The 24,252-nt window shown below is 37.2% G+C and overlaps 1 pseudogene; it reads right to left on the bottom strand.

The window, feature by feature from the left end:
• LOC136335518 (uncharacterized) overlaps positions 1 to 24,252 on the bottom strand; it is an 80,620-nt pseudogene that overhangs the window by 42,253 nt on the left and 14,115 nt on the right.

The following is a 24,252-nucleotide window of genomic DNA, read 5'->3' as shown; positions in this document are numbered from 1 at the left end:
ACAGCCACTGTGGAAAACAGTATGGAGATTCCTCAAAAAATTAGAAATGAAATTGCCCTTTGATCCAGCCATCCCACTTATAGGAGTATATCCCAAGGACACCATATCACCGACTGAAAAAAAGAAATGCACCTCCATGTTTATGGCAGCATTGTTCACAATAGCAAAGATCTGGAAACAGCCCAAGTGTCCGTCAGTGGACGAGTGGATTAAAAAGCAGTGGTACATATATACAATGGAATACTATGGGGCTATAAAAAAGAAGTAAATATTACCTTTTGCAACAACATGGAGGGACCTGGAAACTACTATGTTGAGTGAAATAAGTCAGGCAGAGAAAGAAAAATATCATATGACCTCACTCATTTGAGGAATCCAAGGAATAATGATAACTGAGGAATGGAATTGAGACAGAGGAGGAATCAAAAGGATCAGAGGAAAAGAGGACAGAGGGAAAGGGGATGATAGGATGGGATAAACCTGAAGGGCAGGGAGGAGGGCACTCTAGGGAGGGTGGCAAGGGAGATGTTGAGGGGAATGGGGGGAGGGGGGATGCATTCGGGGTTACCCTAGAATCTATGTAAACACAATTAATTAAATAAAAAAGTTCCACATTCTATTAAACCTATTTAAGTGGTAAGTAATTTTCCTTCTATCTCTGACTCCTGCAATGCTGGCCACCAAGCTCTTTCTTGAGTTTCTTCATTTTAATATTCTTGGTAACTCCATCCTGTTCATTTATTAACAAATTTTGCCAGTGTATTTGTGTTACCTTGTTAACATTATAGACTTAAGATTATACACAATAGAATAAATACTACATGGTTGTAAAAAAGAAGGAAATCTTACCTTTTATGACAGCATGGATGGACCTGAAGATTATTACGAGAAATGAAATGAGCCAGGCAGAGAAAGACAAATACCATGTGATCTCACTTATACATGGTATCTAATGAACACAATAAACTGAAGAACAAAATAGAAACAGAGGCGGGGTCACTGGGAAGAGATGGACAGCTGTCAGAGGCAGGGAGGAAGAGGGGACAGGATCAAAGAAAGTGAAGCAATTAGCCAAAATCATATATACATAACACATATATATATAAACAACAGAGTAGCAATACTCAGAGGGAAAGGGGGAGTTGGAGTACAGAGAAAGGGGTAAAAGGGGGGGGTAAGGGAGGTAGAAATAGACTTTGCATGGGGCATGGTGGGCACAAAGCAATGTGTAGAAGATGTTACATTGAGTGGGACACTTGAAACCATGTCAACATAATAAAAATTAAAATTAAAAAAAACCCTTAAAAAAGAAATGAAAAGTTGCAAATTAGAAGACAATATTTGCATTAAATATATCTGTTAAAAGAAATTTTATCAAGGATATATAAAGAAGTCCCAAAACTCAATGAAAACATAAGCACTTGGTTTAAAAAACAGGTTAAGGATTGGAAGAGATCCACCAAGAAAAAAAAGAAAGGACTCAAATAAATAAAATTAGAAATGAGAGTGAAGAAGTAACAACTGACACAACAGAAATAGAAAGGATTGCAAGAAAATACTATGAAGAAGTGTATGCCAAAAAATTAGACAACCTAGATGAAATGGACAAATTTCTTGAAACATATAATCTTTCAAAAATCAATATGGAAGAATCAGAAAACTTTACACATTACAACAAATGAGATTGAAATGGTTATCAAAAAACTCCCAAGAAACAAAAGTGTTGGGCCAGATGGCTTCACAGGTTAATTCTACCAAATATTCAAGGAAGAACCATCTCCTAACCTTCTCAAGCTAATTCAAAAAGTTCAATAGGAAGGAAGAGTTCCAAGATCCTTTTACAAGGTGAGCATAATCCTCATTTCAAAACCAGGCAAAGACAACACAAAGAAAGAAAACTATAGGCCAATATCCTTGATGAATTTAGATGCTAGAACTCTTAACAAAATATTAGCAAACTTGATCCAGGAATACATCAAAAAAAATTATACATCATGGTCAAGTGGGATTTTTTCTGGGGGGCATAGTGGGTACAATATTTGCAATTCAATCAATGTGATTTGTCACATAAAACAAAAGGCAGGAGAAAAACCACATGATAATTTTAAGAGATGCAGAAAAAGGATTTGATAAAATCCAGCACCCGTTTATGATCAAAACTCTCAGCAAAGTGAAAATACAGGGAACATACCTTAACATGATAAAGGCCACCTATGACAAACCCACAGCCAACATCATATTCAATGGACAAAAATTAAAAGCAATCCCCTTAAGATCATGAACAAGGCAGGGGTGCCCCCTTTCACCACTTTTATTCAACATAGTTCTAGAAATCCTAGCCACAGTAGTCAGACAAGAAGAAGAAATAAAAAGCATCCAAATTGGAAAAGAAGAAGTAAAACTATCATTATTTGCTAATGATATGCTACGGTACATAGAAAACCCTAAAGTCTTAGTCAAAAAACTACTGGACCTGATAAATAAATTCAGCAAGGTGGCAAGATATAAAATTAATATTCAGAAATCAGAGGCATTATTATACACCAACAATGAACTTCCTGAAAGATAACTTAAGAAAACTTCACTATTGCAACAAAAAAATAAAGTACCTAGGAGTAAATTTAACTAAGGAGGTTAAAGACTTATACTTGGAAAATTATAAAACATTGATAAAAGAAATCAAGGAAGATACAAACAAATGGAAGCATATACTGTGTTCATGGATAGAAGGAATAAACATCATTAAAATATCTATATTACCCAAAGCAATTTATAAAATCAATGCAATTCCCATTAAAATACCAATGACATACTTCAAAGATATAGAACAATATTCAACAAATTTATATGGAACCAAAAAAGAACACGAATAGCCTCAGCAATCTTGAAAAAGAAGAATAAAGTGGGTGGTATCACTTCCTGATATCAAATTATACTACAAGGCCATTGTACTCAGAACAGCTTGATACTGGCATAAGAACAGTCATATAGATCAATGGAACAGAAAAGAGTACCCAGAAATAAACCCACACCACTTTATGGATAATTAATATTTGACAAAGGAAGTAAGAGCATACAATAGAGTAAAGACAGTCTCTTTAACAAATGGTGTTGGGAAAACTGGACAGATACTTGCAAAAAAATGAAGACCACCAACTTATGCCATTCACAAAAGTAAACTTAAAATGGATAAAAGACTTAAGTGTAAGATGTGAAACCATAATTATCTTGGATGAAAACATAGGTAGTAAGCTCTCTGACATCTCTTGCAGCAATATATTTGCTAATTTATCTCCACAGGCAAGTGAAATAAAGGACAGGATGAACAAATGGGACTATATCAAACTAAAAAGATTTTGCACAGCTAAAGACAATATGAACAAAATAAAAAACAAACCGGCCCTGGCCGGTTGGCTCCGTGGTAGAGCATCGGCCTGGCGTGCGGGGGACCTGGGTTCGATTCCCGGCCAGGGCACATAGGAGAAGTGCCCATTTGCTTCTCCACCCCCCACCCCCTCCTTCCTCTCTGTCTCTCTCTTCCCCTCCTGCAGCCAAGGCTCCATTGGAGCAAAGATGGCCCGGGCGCTGGGGATGGATCCTTGGCCTCTGCCCCAGGCGCTAGAGTGGCTCTGGTCTCAGCAGAGCGACGCCCCGGAGGAGCAGAGCATCGCCCCCTGGTGGGCAGAGCCTCAACCCTGGTGGGCGTGCTGGGTGGATCCCGGTCGGGTGCATGCGGGAGTCTGTCTGACTGTCTCTCCCCGTTTCCAGCTTCAGAAAAAAATAATAAATAAATAAAATAAAAAAATAAAAAATAAAAAACAAACCACACAATAGGAGAACATATTTGACAATACATCTGATAAGGGATTAATAATAAAAATTTATGAAGAACTTGTAGAACTTCATACCAGGAAGGTAACAATCCAATCAAAAAATGGGCAAAAGAACTGAATAGACACTTCTCCAAAGAGGACATATAAGATGGCCAATAGGCAGATGAAAAATGTTCAACATCACTAATCATTAGAGAAATGCAAATTAAAACCACAATGAGATATCACCTCACACCTGTCAGAATGGCACTTACTTAACAAAACAGCACATAATAAGTGCTGGCGAGGATGTGGAGAAAAGGGAACCCTCCTGCACTGCTAGTGGGAATACAGACTGGTGCAGCATTGTAGAAAACAGTATGGAGATTCCTCAAAAATTAAAAATGGAACTGCCTTTTGACTCAGCTATTTAACTTTTAGAATATATCCTAAGAATACCAAATCACTGACTCAAAAGAAGATATGCACCCCCATGTTTATTGCAGCATTGTTTACAATAGCCAAGATCTGGAAACAGCCAAAGTGTCCATCAGTGGACAAGTGGATTAAAAAGCAGTGGTACATATACACAATGGAATACCACATGGCCGTGAAAAAAAGGAAATCTTACCTTTTGCAACAACATGGATGGAGCTGGAAACTATTATGCTAAGTGAAATAAGCCAGATAGAGAAAGAAAAATATCATATGACCTCACTCATTTGAGGAATCTAATAACAATGTGAACTGAGGAACAGGATAGAGGAAGAACCAGGATCAAATGGACCAGAAGGAAAGCAGTCAGAGGGAAAGAGAATAAGAGGATGGGATCAGAGAAGGGAAAGAGATTGGTGAAATTATATATACTGAACACAAAGTTATAGAGAGCAGGACAGTGAATCCTGGAAGGAGAGGGGAAGGCATTGGGGAGAGGGGGCTAGGGGAGTGTCAAGGGGAACATGGAGGGGGGAGATATATTTGGTGGGACACTTGAATCTATGTAAACACAACAAGTTAAAATCAATAAAAATTTTTAAAAAAGGTTGGAAGAGATCAAAGGCAAATAAATGTATAAAAAAGTTCAACATCATGAGTCACTAAGGAAATGCACATCAAAACCATGGTAAGATTCTACTCCATACCTATTGGCATGGATGGATTAACCATACCAAGTGTTGGTAAGGATTTGAAGTAATTGAAAATCTGATACACTGTTGGGAAGAATGTTCAATGGGATATCACCTGGGAAAAAGTTTGGTGCTTTCTTTAAAAGTTAAGCTTTACTTAACCATACAACCCAGAAATCCCAATCCTAGACATTTACCCAAGAGAATAAAAGCATCTGCACAGGAACACTTGGGCACAAACGTTCACAGTAGCTTTCTTCAAAACAGCCAAAACTAAAGCAAACAACAATGTCAATGGCAGAAAGAGTAAATAAATTGTAGTAAATCCATACAATAGAATACTGCTCAGCAATAAAAAGCAATGAGTTTCTATCACACATAACAACATGGATAGATATTAAAAACATTATGCTCAGTGAAAAATGCCAGATTGAAAAGCATACATACTGTGTGATTCTATTTCTCTGCAAGTCTAGAAGAGGCACAGCTTATCTAGAGTGACATATCTATGGTTGCCTAGGCCAGCAGGGTGGGAAACACAAGAGAACACTTCCTTTGATTAAACTAGTCTATATCTTCATTGTGAGGTTGCACGAATATATTTCTTTAAAACTCCTTGAAATATAAACTTAAAATGGATGTATTTTATTGTAAGTAAATTATGCATTAATAAAGCTAATTATTGGAAAGATTTTCATCCCAGTGGAATTTTTTTTTTACATTATTTAAAGTGAAAAACTACAAAAAAGGCTTGAAGAAAAAGTTTTGCTACACAAAAGGAAGCTTTGTTAAAGAAATAATGACATGGCCTCGTGTTGAAGAATTAGACATTTATTATACAAAACGTGGAGAATAGCTAATGACATATAAAAATGATCAGAATAGATTTTAAAGGGGAAAAATCACATAACTGTATGGGAATTGTACCTCTCTTTAAAATGTTCAAATCGGCCCTTACAGCTTGAAATTTAATTTCCTTTGTGCTTGCATGCTCCGTTATTTCTGTAAGTCTTGGAAAAATGCTTATTTAACTGCAAATTATTGTGTTGCCCAAGGATACATTTTTTTTTGTCCCAGACTTTAAATTCATAATTGAGAAGAAAGAAGAACATAAGTACATAATCTGTGTCTTCACAACCTGGAATATCTAGCCACATGGGGAAAGACAGTCTGCAGGCCTTTTTGTCTAACGGGACTGAGCCAAACCAGGCACACTGAAAATATTTCATAATAAAAATTTGGTATAAAAAATAATGTGGATAAAAACACACTTAGGCAGGGCTTAGAGTGATTGTGCTATTTTCTTTCCTGAAAATTGGAGCTCATGAATTTTTGCACAGTACATGATTTTATGTGTAAATATAATTACGAACATTCCAAAGAAATTATGTTTGCCTTTATTTCACATTTAGTCTAAGATTTTATCATTTTAATTGTCCTTGTGGTTATTTTGGTGTCAGAATTGCATTTCACATTCTAAGAATTAACCATTTCTCTTTAATTGGGGAGATGGAATCAGAAACGCAGTGCTAGGGCAAAGCCGCCTGTGAGGGAAATGGAATATCAGCTCCATTTAAGTTTCACAGAGTTGGAAGTGCAAATGATCTATTATAATTCTGAGAATGAATACTGCGAATAAAATATTTTAAGAATTATTTTACTTTGCTCAAAACGTCTTCAGTGGCTCCCAGGTGTTAACTAAATAAAAATCTTTGTTCTGAGTGTGGAAGTCAAGGCTTTCCACGACCAACGCTCTGTTCCACCACTTACCAAGTACAACTTTGGGCAAGGTACTTCTTCTGAGCTTCTAGTTTCGTAGTTGTTTTTAAAAAACACACAGGGAGACACTCCTGACCTGGTCTAGTGCACTGCTCTTCAAATTTTCAAGAACATGTGAATCACCCAGGGATCTTGCTAAAATGCAGATCCTGATTCAATAGGTCCAGGGTGGGGCCTGCAATTCTGCCTTTTTAATGAGTCTGCAGGTGATGCCATTGCTGCTGGATCATGTTTAGCGTGGCACAGATCTCAGCCAGGCAGGAGGGAATCTCAGCCTAGGTCAGTGGCAGTGTGTTGGAGAGATGTGAGACTCCGCAGCCATTAAGGAGGTGGAATTGACAAGGTCAGGTAGGACTCTGCCATGTGGAGAATCAAGGATGACTTCTACATTCCTGGTTTGGGTATAGTTTGGGGGACTTTCTTTTCTTTTTGCTGATCTGTATTTCTTACAAAGAAATTTCATTTATTTGTGCATTAAAAAGAAAGGATAGAAAGAAATTTATGATGCTGTAAAAAAACAACTCAGGGAAATAAGGTGTTTTAACATATGACCAACAGTTTAACTTGTGACGAATAAAATATACACTTTGCTGTTGAAAATTAATAAATAAAAATACACAAGGAGAGTAATGCCTTACCTATTGATGTGTTATGGGCAATAAATGAAATAAAACATTGAGTACACCATTGGTATGGCATAGAGTGAGTAACAGTAGTGGGAGTTGTTCATTTCATGTGTTACTGTTATATGATTTATTTGTTTCTTTCACTACTGGGTTGTAACTTAAAGAATTACTGTTGTATTTATTTATTAGGCAGAGAGGCACAGACTCCCACATGTGCCTCCCACATGTGCTCTGGGGATCCACCCTGCAAGCCCCCTACGGGGTAATTCTCTGCCCCTATGAGGCTGCTGCTCCATTGCTCAGCAACCAAGCTATTTTTGCACTCCAGCTGAAGTCATGGAGCCATCATCAGCACCTGGCCAAATTGCTTAAACCATTTGAGCCATGGCTGCAGGAGGGGAAGAGAAAGAGCGGAAAAAGGGGCAAGAGGAGGGATGGAGAAACAGATAGTCGCTTCTCCTGTGTGTCCTGACCAGGAATTGAACTGAGAGGACTTCCACACACCTGGCCGGCACTCTACTGCTGAACCAACTGGCCAGGGCCTGTTGTTTATATTTTTATTTTCCTATTTCCTATTCAAGAGATATATATTGAAGACGCACCATTGTGGGCATTGTGCTGGGTGTTGAGGCTGCAGTGGTAAAGAAAGTGAATTTGGCAGCGGCTCTCAAGTGGCTTTCAGTCCAGTGGAGAAGACAGTTAATGAACAAGAAAAGAAATTCAAGGGGGGAAAATAGCTGATGAAGATATTAGCATGGGGTAGGGAGGGGAGGGAGATTCAATCTTGGTAGTTATCAGAGAAAACTTCTAAAAGTGGAGGTTGAAACCTGAGCAAGGAGTTGGGCATCATGCAAAGAGCTGAAGGGAAGGGAGCCTAGTGAAGGGAGTAGCATGAGCACCAGGCCAGATGTCACAGAGCTTGTGTGTGAATGAGCGGAGAGAAACAGCTGGTCATTATCAGTGAGGGGGAGAGAGTACTGAAGGGGAGGCAGCCTAGAGAAGTCTGCAGGGCCAGGTCTCAGAAGTTTGGCAAGGAGGTTGGGTGGCATTCTATGTGCTAAGGGAAACCACAGACAGACGCTAAGCAGAGCAGTGGTAACATGCTATTACACTGTAAAAAGACCGTTCTTCAGAATGCTGAGGGGGGGAGGAATGGGCCCGGAGGCGAGATGGTAAAGGAGGGGACAGGAGTGGAAGAGGGGCTCTATCTAGCATCCGGCTACTGCCTGCCTCTCACTCTTCATCTGGGACTCTCGCTACCGCCTCCTGCTCTCCAACCATATCTTTCTTCCTCTCTAAGGTGAGAAGCTGATTGCTCCGTGGGCCTTTGCACTATTGTCTCTGCTTAGAACTGCTCCTCACCCGGGCTACTCCCTGGCTGGCCCATTCTTTAGTCTGGTCACAGCTTAAAGTCGCCTTCTCTGAGAAGCCTTTCTTGCTTCTTGCTCGATGTGCTGAATTTCTAACTCTTAAATTCAATATTTAGTTCCTGAGGAAGAGAACATCTACATTAAAACAATTAAAAAAATATCTAATCTTTTAATAAGTAAATTTAATTAATCCTACAGTTTTGTCACGGAAACCTTTAGTGGTTGATTTGGGGAGTCTGAAGCCACAGCGCAGGAATAGCTTCTCAGCACCGTCAGCCAGGAAAGAGCTCCTGCAGCCGCGATGATGCCGCCCCAACCAGCTCCAGTAGGGAGCCAGGCAGTGCGGGCTTCCTGATTCTCTCTGGGTGGCCTCTTGTCTTCATGCTCTTTGTGGTCTGCAGTATGATCTGATGAGAGGTGGCTTACCATGGGTGTTATTACACATGCTTTCTGAAGTTTTGCCTCATTAGGAAATTTCGAGGTATGAAATTTGGCATTCTGCTTTTAATTCATCTTAATGAGATGAAAAAAATTCAAAAAAGAGGATATTTTCTCAAAATTGTAATGTAAATGGAGTTTAACTAAAACTTAAATACACATCTTTAAGGTTTTTTGTTTGTTTAGCTGCCCATACTTACTTACTTAATTAGCTGAGGGTTTTTTACAATTGCATTTGTACAAAAATAAAATTAACAGCTTTCATAATAATCATATAGCAGTTATTATTGTTATGATAAATATATTTTTATTTTAACTGACGCTTTGTAGAATTTAAAGCATAAAGTAGATTTGCACCCTAAGTTATACCTAGAATGCTAACCTATAGTTGAAAATGAATACTTAGACATTAACAGTAAGTATTGATGTATTTTGGAAATATTTTGTTTGTCTTGCTAATGTTGTTACTTTGACGAGTAATGCTGGAAGCCTACCTGATTACTCAATCATTCATTATTGACAAGTTTAGGGATACCGAAAATGACCTTGTAGCAGGCATTTGGCTAATTTGCCTTGCAGCGGCTGAGCGGTCAAAGATAGCAGATTTCGTCTGAATATGGAAACACAAACATAAAATTTAATGCATCTCTATTTCTTGCCATTGTCTCCAACAACAGACTCTGTTTAATTAGTAGTAGTATACTAATTACTAACTGGTTTTTAACATTTGTCTGCATGCCTTCTTTGAATGCTGCTCCATAGATGTCTATATTGTTTATGTCCTTTATGTGAATGTTTATATTCATTTTCATATTAACCAATTTGTTGAAAAGGATTATTTTGAAAGACATGGTGTTAGCATTAGAAGAATAAGATACAGATCACTAGAAATTTGCAGTTTAATAGTTGATGCAGATGTAGGCAAAATATTTCAAATAAGCAACTAAACCCTTTTCATAATTTAGGTCTGAAATATTATAGTGTATTATTTCTATTATGGGAGGCTATATAAAATCCGACGGATGTTGGAGAAAAAATTATGTATGTAGCGTATCCTTCACTTATGTAAGATTACAACTTCCTAAATATATAAAATATATAATTTTTATGTTCAGTAGAGCACCTAAAACAGTTATGTCTAAAAATAAAAGTCCCATTTTTTTCCATGAGACTTAGATTTTATGTTGTCCCTTAATCTCTAAGCTGTTTGGGTCATAAGTAGATTTTGTAATCACAAATATTAGGGAAAAAGATACAGCCCACGCTGATTCTCTTGGGAGTTCTGAGACAGAGCGTGGATTACTGGAAACTGCAAATAGTATATCAAATCCCATTTCTGTCAAAAGTTAAAATTTTTTTTCTCTATTGAACCTTTAGCCAGAGCTACTAACAAACGGCAAACGAGATGTAGAATGCGACCAAGCATAAGCATTAAGAGAAGCAATGAGAATTTAGGAACGTGGTGGATGACCCAGTGCCGCCCCACCCCCAGAGGGCAGCCTGCGCTGCTGTCCAGGAGCAGGAGCCAGTCCGCTAGCCTGTTCACCAACCTGGAGGAAGCCAGGGGTGTCTGTGCGGCCTGGGAACTCAGGGCAGGGAAAATCTCGGCCTACACAGGGAGATTAATTAGAACCCCTCCCTGAAGAGAGTGATCCAGTCTCCTTAGTGCTCAGAATATTGTATGGAAAATTCCCAGAAATTGTTATTCATTTAAGAATAATGAAGTACCTACGATTATACATACAAAAGTGCTATGCGTGTGGCTGTCATCTGGTGTTTCACATGGCCTTGATTCTGCTTTTATTCTCTTCAAGAGAGTCTACCAGCAAATTTGTGTTGCAGGGAGAGAGAGGTGCTCTAGCTGTCATTTTTTAACTCAATGCTTCCAGCATGACTCCAGGTTCCTGAGAAGGGCGGGGGGGATTTCTCTTAATGCCAACTGTGATTTGCACATTCAGAGAAGGTTTGAAGTTTCGGAAATTAAATGTCGGGGTGTAAAATTTTCTTGAAGGAAGAAAGTATGATTGCATCGAACTTTCCAAGTACAATCAAAAAGTCTAAAGGAAATATAATTATTATTGTCGGTTTATCACCTCAAACATGTTGTTGTAAATGTCATTATATCAGAGGAGTTTGGTAACAGGTTTTCCATTTTGCACTTTATTTGACAAGGTGATTCATTGTTTAGTGCAGTTTAAGATGTCAGTCCTTCTGGAAGGAATTGAGCTGCACTGATGTGCATAAGAACATTCTTCCATCAAAGTATATGATTAAAGAAGGGTTAGAAATATTCTTTCCAAACTTGCTTTAAATAAGAGTAGTTTTTTGGTTGAGATATAATTTATCACAGTGGCTACAGCTGGGAAAGTGTACACAGACTATGCACACTGCCCGTGACACCTTGTGCAGCTCTAAGCCTATGCACAATGAGCCTACTTTGGATAAGTTTGTCTGCATCACGGAAACTTATCTAATAATTAAAATTGTGTGTTTTTGTTTTAAATAAAATATCTCACATTGAGCCATGGCATTAGAGCAGACATCTGACCCAATATTACTGCATGTCATATGTTGGGTTAGTATGTGCTGGTCACCCAAAATTAGACACCAGCTTTTGAGCAAAGAATGGGAACCTGAGACTTCTTTTTACCATTTCGATGATGCCCAAATAATCTCTCCTTTCTCTTTGTTAACTTCTCACATCAAAACTGTAAATAAGAACATAGATCTTTATAATAAAAAAATGCCATCTTTATATATGTGCTTATGGAGAGTCAGGAACTGGGCTAATTATATTGTTATATCTCATATTTAAAACAGCCTTGCAAATTATTGGCATCTCCATTATACAACTGAGGGATCCGAGGCTCTGAGAGGATACGCCACTTAAAGACATACAGACAGAGAGCAGGAGAGCCCAGGCCCCGTGACTCCAACGCCCAGTGTTCTTCCTCCATTGTGATTGATGTGTGTCCAAAACATATCAAGCTTGCCCTCATTTAGCAGCATTGCCTGTAGGTTTCCTGCCAACCTAGGCAATATCTATATTTATATATAGTATCTTTTAAAATTCCACTTGGCATCTGACTGTCTTGTTTTAAGTGCTTACATAAGCTGAAAGAAGGAACATTTCTCTTTTCTTTCCCTAAATTGAAATACAAGCTGATTTCAACAAAGGTCAAAATGTTGTCCCTGGCCTCTTATAGGGAAATTAGATACAAAGGAAATTCCAAATATCTTTCAAATTATTATTTAAAATTAACTGGATAGAGGGTGCCATGGATAAAATTCTTTGTTTAAATCAGCCATTTTATGAGAGAGACAACGACCAATATTTGAAAATATAAAAGTATCATGATGTATTTATGTAGTTGCTATTAAAAGATATATTGTGGCTGAATAATATCCTCTCTAATGATGAAAGCAGAGGCAGACTTGACATCTCTAGGTTCAAGGTCGCTCAGTTTCCCTTGAGGATGTGGAAGTCTGGGAAAATTCTCAGGGCTCTCTGCTCTGTCTTGGCTCTGCTCCTTGGAGATAGCAAGGCGCCAAATTTTGGGTCCACTTGAAAACTCAGATATCCCAAACTAGAGGAGGGGTTTTGGTAACTTCTTATTTATGTTACAGCACTGGTAGCTTTGAAACTTGAGGTCTAGGTGTTTGACCAAAGATTTCTGAAAAATATGTAACTACAAATAAGCCATCTCTGGGTAAGAAGGCGTGTTTCCATTAACATTAAAAATTTTTAAAAGGTGTATCAGTATGTTTACCTACACACCTACCAACAAACACACACTTTATACTTTTAAATTTAGTAACAGAATTAAAATAATCATTATACTTTTTTTTTTTTTTTTGGTATTTTTCTGAAGCTGGAAACGGGGAGGCAGTCAGACAGACTCCCGCATGCGCCCGACCGGGATACACCCGGCACGCCCACCAGGGGGCGATGCTCTTCCCATCCGGGGCGTCACTCTGCCGCAATCAGAGCCATTCCAGCGCCTGAGGCAGAGGCCACAGAGCCATCCTCAGCGCCCGGGCCAACTTTGCTCCAGTGGAGCCTTGGCTGCGGGAGGGGAAGAGAGAGACAGAGAGGAAGGAGAGGGGGAGGGGTGGAGAAGCAGATGGGCGCTTCTCCTGTGTGCCCTGGCCGGGAATCGAACCTGGGACTCTCGCACGCCAGGTTGACACTCTACCACTGAGCCAACCGGCCAGGTCAGTCATTATACTTTTTACAAATAACATATTGTTCAGCAAGCAAAAGAGGATTGTAGAGTGGTAAGCACTTGGTGTTAGGTTCAGATCTCAGTCCTCCTTCCATACCATCTCTGGGACTTTGGGCAATTATTTAACATCTTTGACCTCAGTTTCTCTACGTTTAAAATAGTGCCTATTTTAGAGGCTTATATATGTTTTATTTATAAAACACCTAGAATAATATTTGGACTAATAATGAGCATTATGTAACCATTTGCTTAATAAATAATATTTTTCCATAGAAGCCACATGATCATATATTATCTTATACCTGTTAGAATAGCTATTACACTGCTTACAAAAATTAGGGGATATTTTATTGCTTTATATTAATTTTGAAATATCTCCTAAATCTGCTCACAAAAATAAAGGGATATTTTATTGCTTCATATTCAGTGAAATATCCCCTAATTTTTGTGAACAGTAGATAAAAAAGACAAGAAATAACAAATATTGATGAGGATGTGAAGAAAAGGGAACCCATGCGGACTGTGAAGGTAATTGGTGGGAATATAAATTGGTGCAGCCACTATGGAAAACAGAATGGAGGCTCCTGAAAATATGGAAAAATAGAACTACTATATGACTCAGCAATTTTACTTCTGGGTATTTATCTGAAGAAAATGTAATCACTAAGTCAAAAAGATATATGCAACTTCATGTTTATGGCATCGCTATTCACAATAGCCAAAGTGTGGAAATAACCAAATGTCCATTGATGGATGAATGGATAAAAAATTGTGATACATATATACAATAAAATATTATTTAGCCATTAAAAAATGAAATCTTGCCATTTGTGACAGTATAGATGGACTTTGAGGGAATTATACTAAGTGAAATGTCAGAAAGACAAATAAATACCTTATCTCATTTAGAGATGAAACCTAAAAATAAAATCCAAAAAACAAAAATAAAAGTTTATAGACACAGAGAAAAGATTGGAGGTTTCCAGAACAGAAGTGGGAGTGAAAGGAAGGGGGGGTGAAATGAGTGAAAGGGGTCAAAATGTACAAACTTCTAGTTACAAAGTAAATGCATCATGATGCATTTGCAGCACGGTAACTATAGTTAATTATACTGTATTTTATATTTGAAAGAGGTTAAGAGAGTACATCTTAAAAGTTCTCACCACAGACAAAGAAATTAGACTTATTATGGCAGTCATTTTGCAATATATACAAATATTAAATCATGTACATTTGAAATCAATTTAATGTTATATGATAAGTATAACTCAATTAAAAAAATGTAACAGATTAGAATAATTATGTTTAGAAGCATATTTGAGACCACTAACTCTTTTGGAGTGTACTGGTCCTCTTAAGGAGGTAATGGATGAAATTTGAGGTAGATATAACTTTTAAACATGATTTTGCTTCTACATCAGGGTAACTACAGAAAGAATAATATGCACAGTGCAAATCAGTCTGACCATTATTATTCTGAACTATTATCCTTACAGACAGTAAGAGATAGTGGTCAGAGATCAATCTGCTTGAATCCAAAACCAACTCTACACAAGTAACCTAGTATCCCTGAGTCTCAGTTTCCTCATTTACAAAATGGGAGTACTAATATATATCCATTTGTTCAGTTGTTGTGAGAATTAAATGAGATAACATTTGTCAAGCACTATTAAGTAGTGTTTTATTCAATAGCAGCTATGGTTGATATTAATATTTATAGTTTTATTATTTGAGTCCCTTATTCACATTTTCTCACCTGTTTGTTAAGAATAAGTATAAATGCTGTCAGTTAACTGCACTTACAATGGAATAATTCTTGAGAATGTCAGTGGACCACAGTAAGATGTAAGTAAGCCCATATGAACATATGGTGTAATGGCCAGATTTTTATAGAATAATTTGTAAATTTTTGGTTTCTGTATTTTAAAAAATATGTGGAGAAATCACAGTAAAGTACCTTAAATAATATTAAAATAAGACCCTGGCCGGTTGGCTCAGCAGTAGGGTGCTGGCCTGGTGTGTGGAAATCCTGGGTTCGATTGCCAGCCAGCACACACAGGAGAGGTGCCCATCTGCTTCTCCACCCTTCTCCCTCTCCTTTCTATCCGGCTCTCTCCTCTTCTCCTGCAGCCAAGACTCCATTGGAGCAAAGTTGACCCTGGCGCTGAGGACGGCTCCATGGCCTCCACCTCTGGCGCTAGAATGGCTCTGGCCACAAGGGAGCAACGCCCCGGATAGGCAGAGCATCATCCCCTGGTGGGCATGCTGGGTGAATCCCAATCAGGCGCATGTGGGAGTCTGACTGCCTCCCCGCTTCTAATTTCAGGAAAAAACAAACAAACAAACAAACAAAAAACAATGAAAGAAGAGATAAAATATTGAAGAAATAAGAAACCAGCCCTGAGGGGAAAATAGAAAGAATTGAAAAGAGACTGAAAAGTGACTTACTCAAGGTTTTCAAGTCCCTCGTCTATTGTGGGGTTTAGGTTCCAGAACCCACCGCGATAGGTGAATATCAGCAAAGTAGTGACCTTATATTTATTTTATTATTTATATATATTTTAAGGCTTTATAAACCTTCCCCATACTCTTATAAACCTTTCCCACACTGTTATTTACCTTTCTGACACTTGTTTTGCTTATTTTACTTCAGAAATAATTAAAGTAATTAATATATCAAAATACCTATATACTGCAAAATCTTGCAATAGAGCAAAAATCCATGATACAAAATTAGATATATACAATTTAAAAATCCATGATACAGTGAGACGGGGAAAAGTGAACTGTGAGGGACGACTGTATCGTTTTCATGAAAACCTTGACTTTTACTTAAAAGAAGATAACAGGCTGACTATGCATAGTGGAGAGCGAGGTAAACAAAACAAGGACAGTGTGTCCACAGCACGACAGTCTCTCAACAACCCCTAGAAATCTTTAAACACAGGATAAATAACCACTATTTTGGATGTGCAGAATAATTAAATCTAATTTCTGGGAATAAAAAACTGGGCCTGATAACTGCTCCCTACTCCAAGAGTTAATTTGTGTACTAAAGACTAGAGTTTCCCAAATTTTATTTCTGTCGGACACCAGAACGCAGTGTTGCCATTGTGCTGGGGTTGGACCCTTTTAGCCCTCATGGTGGCCCATATATAATGCCCATCACCATAAATAGCCTTCTCTGTTTTTTCCAGAGTATAATAGCATCACTTTTTATATATACCATGAGGTGGAAAATGTGGCAAATCATTGACTCGGCTGTGCAATATACTGAAAGAGAGCTGGCATTTAAATACAGATATGTTATTAATTAATTGAAAACCCTTTGAAGCTAAATACACCTAGATACACACATGGTAAATTTAAGAAATTCCATCTTCAGTATTCAGACTGTCTACAGGTTCTTTGGGTTTGCCTCAGGAACGTTGGAGTAGTCCAATTGGAACATTATAATGGCTTGGCCAAAGTGACAGGGTCTGTGACTTTATGACAAGTGCTGATGAAGTCCATCCATTTTCAACAATCTGTACCTTGCAAGTCTGGAGTTATATGATTCCAAATTTCCTTCAGAAATCCAAAGCAATCTCTTGAGTTAAGAGACAAAAATCACATTCACCATGTTCTTTGACCTTCAGATTTTTCTCTCTGTGTCTCTAGATTGAATGATTAGGAATGTTATATTTGATCATAACCTGCCACGGACCAGCATGGCTCCTAATAATGGTGCAGAATTAAGGAAACGTACTTATTAAGAAAAAAGGATGGGACCAGGAAGACTCTTCAATGCTGATGGCAATATCCGAGTGCCTCATAGCCCCAGTTTGCTTTATTATATAGCCATATGCAAATCAAGGAAGTCCTTGATACAAAGTTACACATCTGAGGCTAAAACAGGAACTCTCCCAAGGCATAAACAGGAATCCCCCTACCATGCATAAGCGAAATCAACCAACATCTGAACAAACGAAGAGTAAGAGGAAGGGCATGTAAATTGTTTCCAGCAAGTTAAGGAAGCAAGTGAAGTGGCTGCAAATACTCAGCATCATAGCCAATATGGAGGTGGAGTGGGGAGAACTTAGCCTTTTGCTATGCCTCAAATCTACAAAGACTTTTTGCCATTTATGGTCCACAACAATAACCAAGTAGAAAATATTCATCCATTTATTGTTTACCTACTATTCATTTATTCTCTTTTTTAGCAAACATTAGATTACTCATATATTTATGAAATAAAAGATTTGTTTGATCCAATAAAACAGAAAGCTAACTTAGGCTATAAAACACATGTTAACATAAGTATAATGCAAGATAATATAGAAAATGAGGAATGAGGATAGATTGGGAAAATATGTTTGGAAAATTAAAAGAGAGATAAGAAATCAACATGCAGCATCTATTTCTGAAGATAAACTGCTTTCAGTCAGTTAAGAGTGTTTTAAGACTTTTCATGAAATTTACTGGTTTTTCTTTGGTCATTGAATCCATAAAGAAGCCTAAGTGTATGATCTAAACATAGATATCTCTGAGTCATTACTGCTGGACAATATAGCAGAAATTAACATGGTTACGAAATGCCTTCTTTTTGAAAGATGAAATGTCTATTTTAAATGGCAAAAAAATAAATATGGCAATCAGTTAAGACTAGTTTAAAATTAAAATCAGTTTAAAATTAAAAGGAGGGCTGGATCCTGTGACCTCCTTTTAATTTTATAACTGAACAAACTGGTTGTCTTTAAATGACCTACCCACAGCAGACAAGAGCCTCTCATGTGTTGATGACATGTCTTCCTAGATGGTCAGAGAAGTGGCTTTGGCAAAAAAACCTATCGACCAACTTATGGCAGGAAAACTACTAAATATTAATTCTACTAAAACCAAAATGATCAATTTTGGCAGGCACACTTTGACTTCTAAATCGATAACATTAAACTAGTCTTCTTAACTGATTGCCATATTTAGTTTCTTAGGGTCACAATTTGTGATTTACCTGATTAAACCTTAGTTTGCAGCTGATCTCAAAATTGAACATTTTATAGGCATCATGTTAAGGATCTTTTGTGGTCAACAGAAACCTTTGGTACCTCTTATCTTCACAATCTTTTCGGATAGTCATGTTCTTTTTGCCTGATGGCATAGAGTTTTGCCATTTCCACCAGTTTGTTCAGACACTGAATTGCTTTGTGAGAATTGCCCTTGATCTGTTTGAGACTGCTCACTTGGCTCATTGTTCTACACAGATAAAGTGATTCTTCACTGAAGTAAAAATATTAGAAAAGTTCTTTTATTTTATAAAGAAACAACATCCTTGTCATCTAACCATTAGATCTTTTTTTCAATCAAAAACATGGATTATCTTTGAGTTGAACAGTAATCTCAATTTTGAATTGTCTATTATACATCTCCTGTCAAAAGCCTGGCTGAAAGTATTGATACTTAGAAGGAGTTATTGAAGGGATCCTCTAATCACTCATTTTCAAAATTCTTTAAGTTTTCATCTAAGTTTACTGTAAGAAATAACTCTAAAAACATTTTTCTTTAAAAGATTTAAAATATTTCTCTTTTAAAAACACTTTTTTTTATCATTTTGAACAGGTTCAGGTATTTTTGAAATTAACTTTTCTTTTTATTTGAAGAAATTATGGTGGAATATACCCTAATCTGAGGAAGAAAACAAACATCCAGATGTAGGAAGCCTAGGGGTTTCCAAATAAGAAGAACCCAAGAAGCCTACATCAAGACACATTATAACTAAAATCTCAAAGGTTAAAGACAAGGAGAGAATATTAAGAGAAAAACAACTTGTTGCATAAAAGGGAACTTCATAAGACAATCAGAAAGTTTTTCAGCAGAAACTTTGTAGGTCTGAAAGGAGTGGCAAAATACATTCAAAGTGCTGAAAAAGAAAAGCTTCTAACCAAGAATACTGTGCCAGGTGAAGTTATTCAGACATTAAGGGGAGATAAGGAGTTATCCAGACAAACAAAAGCTAACGAAGGTAGTAATCTCCTCTAAATTGTCCTTTAAAAAATGTTAAAGGGACTCTTTAAGCTGAAAAGAAAGGGTACTAATTAGCAATAAGAACACATGAAAAAATAAATCTCATTGTAAAGGTAAATATATAGTAAAGATAGATGATTGATCACATAAAGTTTGTATGAAGGTTAAAAGTCAAAAGCATGTAGTAAAAACAACTATGCTTACAATAATTAGTTAAGGGATACATGAATTACAAATTGTAAATTGTAATAGCAAAAACATTAAAACATGAGGAAAGAGGAATAATGCTGAGTCTTACAATGGATCAAACTTAAGTAGTTATCAACTTATGATAGACTATTATAGATATAGCTTGTTATATGTAAGTCTAATGAAACCACAAAGTAAAAGCCTGTATTAAATGTATAAAACATAAAGAGAAAAGAATATAAGTATATTATTAGAGAAAGTCACCAAATCACAAAGAAAGAGAGTAATAACAACAAAAAGAAATAAACAGAGAGGAACTATTATAAAAACAGCCAGAAAACAATACAAAATGGCAATAAGCTCATGCCTATCAATAATTACTTTAAATGTAAAAGGACTAAATTCTCCATTCAAAAGACACAGAATGGCTAAATGGATTAAAAAGCCAAAATAGACCCAGCTATATGTAAATGAAACCCAGGAATGCTGAAGTAGCTATGTCAGACAAAATAGACATTAAAACAGAAACTGTAATAAGAGACAAAGAAGGGAGTTATTTAATAAAGGAATCAATCAACCAACAAGAATATGTAATGTGTAAATATTTGTGCACCTAACATAGGAGCACCTAAATATATAAATATTAACAAATCTAAAGGGAGAGATAGATAGTATTACAATAATACTAGGGAATTTAATACCCTATTTACATTTATATCCAGACAAAAAAATCAGTAAGACACTATTGACCTTAAAATGATACTTCAGACCAGATGGACTTAACAGATATTTATAAAGCACCACATCCAAAGCAAAATAAAATGCATTCTTCTCAAGCATACATAAAACATTTTCTAAAATAAATCATATATTAGCACACAAAACAAGTCTGAATAAATTAAAGAAGGTTGAAATCATATCAAGTATCTTTTCTGACCACAGTGGTATAAAATTAGCCATTAATTACATGAAAATTACAGGACATTTTACAAATATGTAAAGATTAAAAACATGCTCCTGAATAATCAATGAATTATACAAGAAATCAAAAAAGAAATAAAAATGCCAGGAGACAAATTGAAATGGAAATGTAACATATAAAAATTTATGGAATGCAGCAAAAGCAATTCTAAAAGGGAAATTCATAGCAATGAATGCATAGTTAAGAAGAAAAGTCTTAAATAAGCAATCCAGCTTTACATCTCAGGAACTAGAAATAAAAATGAAGCTCAGGTCTAGTGGAAGGAAGGCAATAACAAAGATTAGAGCAGAAATAAACAAAATAGAGACCAAAAAGACAATAGAAAAGATCAATAAAAGAGTCAGTTCTTTGAAAAGATAAACAAAATTGACCTAAATTTACTGAAGAAATAAAGAGTCTCAAAATAAATGAAAAAGGTGTTATAGCTGATACCACAGAAATACTAAAGTACATATGAAACTATTATGAGTGCATATATACAATGCATATAAACTAGAAATAACAAGTGCTGACGAGGATGTGGATAAAAGGGAACTCATGTCCATTGTTGGTGAGAATGTCCATTAGTACAGCTGCTATAGAAAATTGAATGAAAGTTCACCCAAAAAATAAAAAATAGAACTACCATGTGATCCAGCAATTCCATTTTTGGGTATATTTGTGAAGAAAACAAAACACTAACTCAAAAAGATATATGCACTTGGTGTATAATGGATAGATACAATGATAGCATGACTGGAAAGAAGGACTGAGGAAAGGCTGCTTTTAGACTGTAGGTGCTTTTCTCAAAATTAGGAAAATCTGGCCCTTGCTCCGGGTAGACGTATTTTCACTTGTATGCTGTCATGACTTGGCCAGCAGAATGTTGGGTGGATTTCATTGTACTGGCCCCTCCAGCTGGGAGTCTTGTGCAGTGTACAGAGGCAACAGTCTTAAGAGAAAGTTTTTGATGACAGCAGATATTTAAGCATAATTTTATACCTAGAAGTTGCCTGCTGTTGGCATGGAGTATAATGAAGAGACAGGTGAATCGGGATAAAGTGCTCCAGGAAAATCAAAGAGGAAGGGAAGGAGGTAGGGAGGGGAGAGGAGGAGAAAGGAGCCAATAGCTTGGTAAAAAACTAATTTTAAACTTTGAAAAAGTATTGTATTTGACCACACCCCTACAATCTTGAACAGGGTGGGAATGAGGAAATTGCAAATGAATCCTGAACTCTTTTTAGCAGATTTATTATAATGGTTCTGAAGCAATTCTGAAACTGTTTTAAATGTATTATATTAACCAGGAAATGAGTAAATGTGTTGCTGTTGCTGGTATTCAGGGTTCTTATGGTGGAAAAAGGGAAATATAAATAGAATCAGGGAAGTCAAGGAAGAATCTTGTGGTATATATATATTTTTAATTTATAAGTGGTTTATTGGAGTTTTTAAAAGACAAATTAATTTTAACTATTCATAAGTCTCATACATACAAAGTTCTTATTCTTCATTTAGCTTTGATTTACTTTTTGGAAGTTTTCAGCTTTCTGAGCATCCACTGTCTTTTAAATCTCTTGGTATTTTGTTTCTTCTGGATTCCTCAACCATTATTCAAAACCTGAGTTGCAGCCTTCTTCACTGGTAATCTCTTATTGTCAAGAGACAGGAAATTATTTACAGTAGTTCTAATGGTTCTTGGACCATATAGAGAATTCTGTATGAAGGTTTGGGCGGCTTCTTGCCTTGAATCTCTCAGATCTTGATCTTTCAGCCTTACAGCCAAGTAGCTCTTATTCTTGCCGATAGGCTGTACTTTTTCTTTAGCTTTCTTGGAGTCACTTCCTTTTTCACATTCTTCAGTTTTCTTCTGTAAATAAACTCCTTTTAACTTTCCTCGTGATTTCTTTATGTTTGTGACGCTGTAGTTAACTTCTCTAGAACTGTGTCTGGAAGGAGTTTTCTTTTGTTTAATGATCAGCTCCTCGCGTTGTGTTGCTTCCTCTGTTCCTTCAGCAGTGATTTATCCCTGCGCACCGTCTCCCGAACCCGCCGCTCCTCTTCTATTGCTTCAGCCTGGGCGCTGGTGAAAGTCAATTCTTCAGGGGCCTCATGGTCAAATTCGTTGTCCCTGTCTTCTTCTCCATGGGTTTGGCGGCTGCGCCACTGCTGGGTTGCCCAGCCAACGGGTCGTGCTCCACCTCCTGCTCTGAGGCGGCTGGCCTTCCTCCGCAATCGCGGACACAGACGCAGGGGTGCGGGACCAGCGCATCTGGAGCTGCACCCTAGCCCACATCATGCTGGACCGTCTGACCTCTGACCTGGAAGCAACAGTACACACTCCGAGAGTGACGTAAAGAGCCAGCTACACAAAGAGCGAGCAACACCAGTTTCAATCGCTCCCAGCAGGCTCAGAGGCCCCACTGAAAGCAAGAATCTTGTGGTTTGAGTTGAATTTGGAAAAACTGGTGTGAACTCTTGATTCTAAAACAAGTATATGTGTGTGTATATGTTTTCGTGTGCACATACATATATACACATAATGTATTTATGCATGTGTGTATGAATATGCCTATCTGCTATATAAATATATTAATTGTATGTATGTGGACATATGTGTACTAGAAAGCCCGGCGGTCATATGAAATGACCGCTGTTCTAGATATTATAAATTGTAATTAAAATGATTTGTGCAAAGGTGTCTGCTAATTCAAACTGAATTACCCAGGGCAGGCGGTGAGGATGCCCCTTTGCTTAGTGCCCCACGGGGTTTCCCCCTTCTACTTGCTTAATTGCTTAAAGTAGAGTGCAATGAAGGAAACCACTGGCGGTACATTTCTTAAGAGCCACCGCTAGCTCAATAAATAAAGGTGATTTAAATAATAAAATGTTAATTCACATGTCAACATTTCTTGTGTAGATCTTTCCATCATTTTTAAGCTCGCCTTGCAGAGGACCATCAATTATTTTTAATTTTACGTCCGTTCTTTCAGGAACTCTTGAACAGGCAACATAAAGTTGACCGTGTCCAAATGCAGGCTCAGGTAAAAAAATGCCAACACGCTTAAGCGTTTGGACCTGAGACTTATTGATAGTCATAGCAAAAGCAAGTTTTACAGGAAATTGTCTACGTCTCAATTGAAACGGCAACCCTCTTTGAGATGGAGCCAAATCAATTCTTGGAATGACATGTATTTTCACCTTTAGAGGAGCCAGTCAAAGACTTAGCTATTATGACATTATTTTTCAATTAAAGAACCTCTAGTCTTGTACCATTGCAAAAACCCCTTCTGGTGTTAAGATTTCTTAACAGCATAATCATTGGGTCAAGATTTGGATCCCATGTGCTGATTCGCTTTAATTCAGTTTGTCCAGGTTGAGCCTTTGGGTAAATTATTAAATCTCGCTCATGTGGTGGCTCTCCATCAGTGTTTTCAAATATGGCAGCCACTTCGTTGGCTTGCTGGACATTATACTGCCTTTGATCTAAGTTACAATCACAGACAATGACCATGGCAATGCTGATTGCTGGCTCATTGCTTGCTATAGCATTAGAGGCCAACTTTTTTTTCAACTTCGTGAAGTAGCAAATGGGTTAATGTCTTGAAATAATTCCCCCATTTCATTAAGTAAGGTCTCAGGAACTCTTTTATTCCATTCTAAACATGCCGAACTGGCTTCTGAGGGATCAAGTATATATAATTGAGCAAACTTTCTTTTCCCGTCA

The sequence above is a fragment of the Saccopteryx bilineata genome, chromosome 4, assembly GCF_036850765.1.
Source record: "Saccopteryx bilineata isolate mSacBil1 chromosome 4, mSacBil1_pri_phased_curated, whole genome shotgun sequence".
In the NCBI taxonomy this organism is placed as follows: Eukaryota; Metazoa; Chordata; class Mammalia; order Chiroptera; family Emballonuridae; genus Saccopteryx; species Saccopteryx bilineata.
Note: the sequence above shows the minus strand (reverse complement) of the source record. Positions and strands in the feature narration are given on the sequence as shown.